We start from the raw sequence: 8,162 nt of genomic DNA on the forward strand, positions 1-8,162 counted from the left end.
TACAAGCCAACAGAGGTTTGGTCAGAGCAAAGGACTGCCTGGCAACACCACACAGGTGAGTGAAGTTGAGCAGAACCTACATGCTGCACTGCTTCTAAGCGGGAGGGTTTTTTAATTTTTATTGGTGTATATTAACTGTACAAAAGGGTTTCATTGTGAAATTTTCATACATGCCTATAATATACTCTGATCAAATTCACTCCCTGTTACTCTTTCTTATCCTTCTTCCTCACCATCTTTGAAGAATTTTAATGGGTTTCATCATTTTATTTTCATACATTCATATGAAGTACTTCAATGATATTTACCCCCTTCATCCTCTCCTTTAACCTTCTCCCATCCCACTGGTTCCTACAAACAGTTCCCCCATTTTACACTCATGTCATTCTTTTTTCTCCCCTTTCTTTCTTTCTTTCAAGGCTAGATTCTGCCTGAGAGAGAACATGTGGTATTTGTCTTTCTTGGTCTGACTTATTCCATGGACGGTCTAGTTCCATCCATTTTCCTGCAAATGACATAATTTCATTCTTCTTTATGGCTAAATAATAATCCACTGTGTACATACACTACATTTTCCTTATTCATTCATCTGTTGATGAGCATCTAGACTGATTCCATAGCTTGGCTACGGAATCAGTCTAAGTAAACATGCTGCGGTAAACATGGGTATACAGGTGTCTCCATTGTATGCTCACTTACATTCCTTCAGACATATGCCCAGGAGTGGTAGAGCGGGGTCATATGGTAGTTCTAGTTTTAATTTTTTGAGGAACCATCATACTGATTTCCATAGTAACTGAACCAGTTTACATTCTAACTACAACTAGAAATTAGAATTGTACATTAGTACAACAGCCTCTTAAGTGCGTGGACACACTTCATCTTGCTCAGCAAATCCTCAGAATGTGCCCAGGAGAGGATTTAATCTCCTCCTTAATGACTCAGGAGCAGAGGTTTAGGAGAACAGTGGAGTGACCTCCCCATCACTCATCTCAGATGCAGCAAACATATGCAGATGTTGGGTTTTAAGTCAGATCTCTTCCCTAAGCCCACCCAGGAATGTCACTGACCACAAAACCAACAACCAACAATAATTCACCAAAATACAAGCAGGAGGAACAGCATGTGCCAGGTGAGAACCACCTCATAACTCACCAGCTTCACCAAGGACTCTGAAGGACTGGCAGGCAGCCAGGAAGTACCTAAACAAACACTTAGAATGTGGGGGTTTAAAGGACCCCAAAAGCCCACCTATTTCAACATCTGACAGACAGCAGAAAGCAGAACCTCTTAAAACTGGACTAGTTATTACACAGACTGGTTTCCTACCTCAGACAAAACATGCTGCCTCTAATTACCAGAACTCTGCCCACTGGGGCTGGTCTTGTCCCTTCATGAACCTCATTCACCCATACTCATTTGTCATACTCAGGCACTGGCCTCCCCAAGTGTGCCCACAGCTGGACTGTGGGACTCTCCATCTCTTTCAAGCCCTCTACCCTTTGAAGCTAATGCATATTCATTATGAAAGTAATAAATTTACATTAGTCAAAATTTGGAAAACAGTAAGGGTAAAAGGGCAGAGTTAGAGAAGATACTGGGAATCCACATCACAGATAAACAACATTCAGAACTTCATCAAAAGTGCTTTTCAGAAAAGAAACCAGCTTTGAGAAGCAGGAGAGAAAGAGAATTCATGGAAGCAACACTTCTCAGTATTGCCTCTGCAGAAGAGCAAAGGGGCTGTGGTTGGCAGTAGTGAGAGGAAACCATTAGCTCTATCTGTAATTCTCATTTTTTTTATTGCTTTATTATTCATATGTGCATACAAGGTTTGGGTCATTTCTCCCCCATGCCCCCACCCCCTCCCTCTCCCCACCACCCCCTCAATACCCAGCAGAAACTGTTTTGCCCTTATCTCTATATAATTCTCATTTTATAAAAGGAAAATGTATTTGTGCATCTTGTGTAATTAGAAAATATTATTTGACTGAATTCCACATGGTATCCCAAATTGAGAGAAGGCTTCAGTGGTAAAGCATGAATTCAGAATAATCTGGAGTTTAGTTAATTAAAAACACACTAATAAAAGCAATAGCAATTTTTTAAAATGCTGTGGAAAATCCCACACAGTTCCCCTCCACAAGGGTGAACACCAACAGTAGAAGCAACCATGAACAAGCTTATCAGCTTAAATGGGGGGAAAAAAACTATAGAAATAAGCATGACACATTTCAGAGGCTTTTCAGCTACTGCGAACTTAACTATTTAGGTAGTCAAATCAGTGCATGGCCGGAGCTTTGGCAGCATCTCCACAGGAGGAACTGAAATATTCACTGAAGCCAGAGCCTTTGAGACATGTTAATTAGTAAAGAGTTAGCATTTAATTCACTACACTTTACCCATGACTTGTAAGATCTTCGGAGATAACTCTTATAAACTAGAACCTAACCCACTAACCCCCTAAGTCGACTTCCAGGCTTTTCTTTTGTGCACTATTAATGATATTCATGAAATACTGCCTTCTTGTATGTTTCACTTACATTGCATTCTAATATCTGGTGGTTATTACATCATCCCTCAGCATCAAGAGAAAATTATTCTAGGACCCCCACTGATAGGAAAATCTGAGGATGCCCAACGATGTCATATTTCTATACAACCTACATACATCCTCCTCCATAGAGCCATGCATGACGTTTGGTCAATGACAGAACACATATATGATGCATATACTATTTAGCTAGGTGTGCAGTAGGCTACACCACCCAGGTTTGTGTATGTACACACCATAAAGTTCACACAATGACACAATTCTCAGAATGTGTACCCTGCATTACACTTCAAATCATTTCAAAATTACTTATAATACCTAACATACTGCAAATGCTGTATACATAGTAGCTATACTATATCATTTAGTGAATAATGACCAGAAAAGGAAGCCTGTACGTGTTCAGTACAGACACAAATTTTACTCTCCATTTTGCAAACTCAGGTTGGTTGCACCCATGAATGTAAAACCCAGGGATAAAGAGGGCTGAATATATTTAGTCTAGATACACATCATTTCTAGTATTTGGACAATGATACAGTGAGCAGACAAGTCATAGTTCAGCTATCCATTCTCTAAAACCTAGGTATGTGCATGGTTTCCAATTTTTCCTCCATTAAAAATAAGACTGAGATTCACCTCTATGACTAATAAGCCCATTCCTGTATTTCAGATTATTTCTTTAGGTCCACCAGATCAAAAGGAATGGACATTTTTAGGTACTTGATATATTTTCAATTTCTACTCTGTGGCACAGAATGCTCCATCTTCAGATAAATTACCTGTCCTTCATGGACCTGCTATTCCAGTTACAGAACAGCCAAAATCTGTTAAAGAAACATGCAAGCAAGATAACTGTGGATTGTAATGGGTCAATTACACAGAAACAAGAAGATACATTAAGATAAACTGGGAGAACGATTTCACAGCTGACATTAGGGAAGACCTCTCTGAGAAGGTGACCTTCAAATTGAAATCTAAAGTACTCGAATCAACCAGCTCTTTACAAAATTGCAGGAAATCCATTCCAGGATTCTATGCAATAGCCAAAAAGTGAAAAATGCCGTTTTGATATGGAAAATAATGCAGAGAACTTAATTTTTTTAAACTTTTTTCGGGATTGAGAAGTATGGATTATGATGAGGAATTAAATAATTAGTAAAAGCAGACAGAAAACATGATAGTATCTATTTGTACTGTATTTTTTGGGGAGGGCAGTATGAGGATTTGAACTCAGGATTTTAAGATAGTTAGGCATGTGTTCTACAATTTGAGAGACACCTCCATACCTCTTGTCTTTCATTTTTGCTTTAAGTTATTTTTAGATATGGTCTTGCTTTTTGGCTAGACCAGCCTGGGACCATGATCCCCTACTTAAGCTCCTGTGTTGCTGGCATTACAGACATGTACCACCATCCCTGGCTTGTTCTTTTTAGTTGGAGATCTCTCTAACTTTTGCCCAAGCTGGAACCCTAGTCCTCCTGATTTCTGCCTCCCAAGGAGTTGTGATCATATGTAAGAGCCAATGTGCCTGGCTTGGATTTCATTTTATGTGAATTATAAAGATAGATGAGTACTATGATAGGCTTTAAGTTGTAAAATTATTACACAAGCTTTGAGAAGAAAATAAATGATAAAGACTGGGAAAAGCTTGGGGAAGAACATAAGTGTAATATAAAAAAACAAAAAGCTAAATGAATATAATGGGATTTTCAAGATTATGTTGGCTTTAGCCAAAGTGCGGAAGCTGGGGATAAAGAGAACTGGTAAATTTGAATAACTGGAAGAAAAAAAAGAAGAAAAGCTCAAGGTAATTCATATGATGAATTACATGGGAGATATATGAGGAAATAGCAGATGCAGTACATTAAGAAAGACTTTTGAGAGTTACCAGTGGCAATTGGGTGAATGTGAATGACATTTTGAATATTACAGGATATGACTTAAGATGGAGGAATCAAAGTGAAGCTGTCAATGAACTGTGCTTCAAGTGCTTATGAAGTAGTTGAGTTAGAACTTAAGTCACACACGTTGGTGGGGTGCTTGAGAAATTCAACCTTAATGAGAGTGTTTCATCTCTTTCAAGACTTCTTTTTCTAATTTATAACCATACATTTGAATATATATCCAATACATACTTGAAAAGTGTCTCCACTTTTTTTCACAAGTTATCCTGCTAAAATGAAGTTTTCATTTCAGATAAAAGAGCAATAGTAAAACTATGATATACTCTCTGAGCAAATACCCATTACTTCTGTACTGGTATAATTTACTCAAGTCTATGAAACACCATGATGTCAGCTTTAATTTGGAAACATGAACAGCTGGATCATATTTGACATATTGTACTCCTGAAAACACTTACACATCTTGGAAACAAATTTTAGCTTAGGCATTTTGTTACTTGATAATAGGTAATTCCCAGTGATTTCCAAAAACTAAAAGTGAAGTAGTGATTTAAGACTGTTTTTAGATATTTTAAAGATTATTATAAAAAATAAAGAAGAATATTTTTACACACCTCTAATAAAGAATAAGCATCATGTTCTTAGTGAAAATATCCAGATGGCTGCAGTGAGGAGAGCTCCTGTAGCTCTTATAAACCTTTGAGATGCAATCACTGAAGCACAGCTGACTACAGGATCCACACATTGCCTGCTACCTCCTTGTGAAGGATGTCACCTGGGAGTTGTTCCTTGACAAGGCTGCCCCTTAGGAATTCATCCATACACCTCTCCATTATTCTTTGTGTCAGTCAGAGCCCATTTACTGAACTGAATTTTTTGGGTCTATTTATTCATTTATTCATCTATGCACACATTGTATGGGCCATCTCTCCCTACTGTGCCCTGCTCCTTCTCTCTTTCTTACCCTCCCTTGCTTCCGGGCAGAACCTGTTCTGCCCTCTTCTCCAATTTTGTTGAAGAGAAGACAACAAAATATCTGCATATTAGGAATCAAGGAAACAGTCTCAAAATAACATCAGAAAGAATAAATACTCATAAACAAGTTTAATGTATGCAGAACATACGCACTGTTGACTACAAAGTTTTGCAGGGAGGGATTTTAAAAAGGTCTCAGTAAGTGGAGACAGGACTAGGGCACTAAAACTTGTGAAGTTGGGAATTCTCATTGATCTACCGCAATCATTATAAACATTCTACCAGTTTTTCTTCATAGATAATTATGCAGATAATCTCAAATTTATCCAGCTGCTTTAAAATCCATAGTACTATTAATTACGTACATATTCTGCAAATGTTTAAATTGGGCTCAGTTTTCTGAAATGAAAACATACCTTTTTTTGATGCACTCTGGGGTAGTGTTAAAGCTTCTCAGTCAAACTTATGGAGTGAATCTCAGCATTTTCCATTGCTAGCTGGAAGACTGGTAATTTATTTAATCTTCTCTAAGGCTCAATTATCTTATGTATAAATTTATTTAAAGTGAAAAAATATTTTGACTTAGGATAAGAAATAAATGAATTTTTTTGATTAAACAATGAAAAACTATGAATTACTTATCACACTACCAAAAATATTTGGTGATTCTATTAAATTTATAATAGCTACAAATTAATCCATGTCATACTTGGTACTTCTGTTATTATTATCATTAAGTGATGCAAGGTTTTGAACTCAGGGCCTCCTGATTACTAGGTAGTTGTTCTGCCATTTGAACCATGCTCCCATCCTTTATTACTTATTTTAATTAAGTATTTTGATATGCAAAAATTCACAAGTTATAGGGCAGGTGGAGTGGTTCAAATGGTAGAGCCCTTGACCAGGAAGAATGAGGCCCTGAGTTCAAACCTCAGTACAATTTAAAAAATTATAGATTATAAACAGATTCTTTGTATGAGAACTATGGTTACAATAGGGCACATAAAGCTTTGATTATTAGTTTTTCATAATATTTCTATTTTCAGTATTTGACTGTGGTCTAGGACTTTTTTCTACCTTCCTTTTCTATGAACCATACTCATATATTGTAGGCTCAGGGTGGGTCACAGTGAATAGTGTCATTCTCTAGTGGACAGCAGAAGGCACTAAGCATTGGTGGAATTTTCTGTCTGATATGTTTCTTTCTAAGTCTTCCCTTCCTTCTATGGTTAATAAGTCCTACTTACACTTCCGAAATACCACAAACTTCTTTTGCCATACTGGTTTCCACTAGAATAGGAAGCTCTTATGTATTTACGATAATTTTTGATACTTATGAGATGTTTAGGATATGAATACATGGAAGACAGAGCGCAGAGCACATCAAATCCGTGATATCCTCAGGTATTGCACCTCTGTATTCCATCTCGTTCTCTTTGGTCATAGACCATTCCTATTAGCATTTTCATTCTTGATGCTACTTTGACCATATCTTCTCCCAGAAGCTTTTTAGCAGTGAATGATATTTCTTTGGATTATTATTGTGTACCTATACTTTTTTTATATAATATTTTACTATCCTTAATAAACAATAATTTTTATATCCATGCCTTCTACATTCAATAGTAATAGTGTTATGTATATATTCATAGAAATGATAAACTTATAGTGTATCCTTTACTGGAGACATTTACTTTATTTTTTAACATATAATACTTTTTTTTTAATGCTAGCAGCAAATGAAAATAGTGGATGAATCTCTCTTATGGTTCTCCACAGAAGTGAGGAGGTAAAAGACAGAAATGGGTAATATTTACTCAATTTTTTTAATTGAGGAAGCTAAGATAAAGAAAGATATTTAGAAAAGTTGTTTTCCAATAAACCTGCACTCATACTATTGTTAGTATATACAGCATAAAATTTTTAAAAGTGAACTACAGAAACATAGACTTAATTCAACTATATCATTGCAAAAGGAGTAATCTAACCTTTCTCTTTACTTCAAGATTCAAATAAAATAACATATTATTTAAAAATTCTTCAGAGTACTAGATACATATAAGTAGTACTGTATTAGTTTTTTATAACATTGGATTAGCAAGTGCTTTCTCAGTTCAGAAATAGTTACTGTATTTAACTGATTTGACTTGAAAATTCAAATAAGAAGTTGTCATCAAGGCATAATAGACACAATTGGATCCAATATATTTCATTGGATCAATATATGCTTATGCAACACAACTTTCTAAATCTGAAAATTACCATTGTGGACCATCAGTATACCTTAAAATACACATAGCATAATGCAACAATTTTTTCTTTAACTTGTGGTAATGTATTCCATATTTCAATGAACAATTTAATTAGAGAAGTAATTCAATGGTAGCCAAGTTTGTCATTTTACACAGAAAGTTCTTTTTGAATGAATATTTTATAATATTTCATGAAACATATGCAAACATGCATATTAAGATGAAAGTGCAAATAGAACAATTGAGGCATACTTGGGCTAAATAGTGAAACCCTGCCTCAAAATAAAGATGAAAACAATGCAAAATAAAATGGGAATGAATGTAGCTCTAGCAATTGGAAGAAAAATTGGCCTACAAATTAGACTGAATATGTCCTCAGTAAGGCAACTTGGAATGTCCCCCATCATAATTTTTCTGAGTCTGTAAGTCTAATTTTCTCATGTAGTATTGCATTCTTTTTCTTACATCATAATT

The sequence above is a fragment of the Castor canadensis genome, chromosome 1 (genome assembly GCF_047511655.1).
Source record: "Castor canadensis chromosome 1, mCasCan1.hap1v2, whole genome shotgun sequence".
NCBI classification, from domain to species: Eukaryota; Metazoa; Chordata; class Mammalia; order Rodentia; family Castoridae; genus Castor; species Castor canadensis.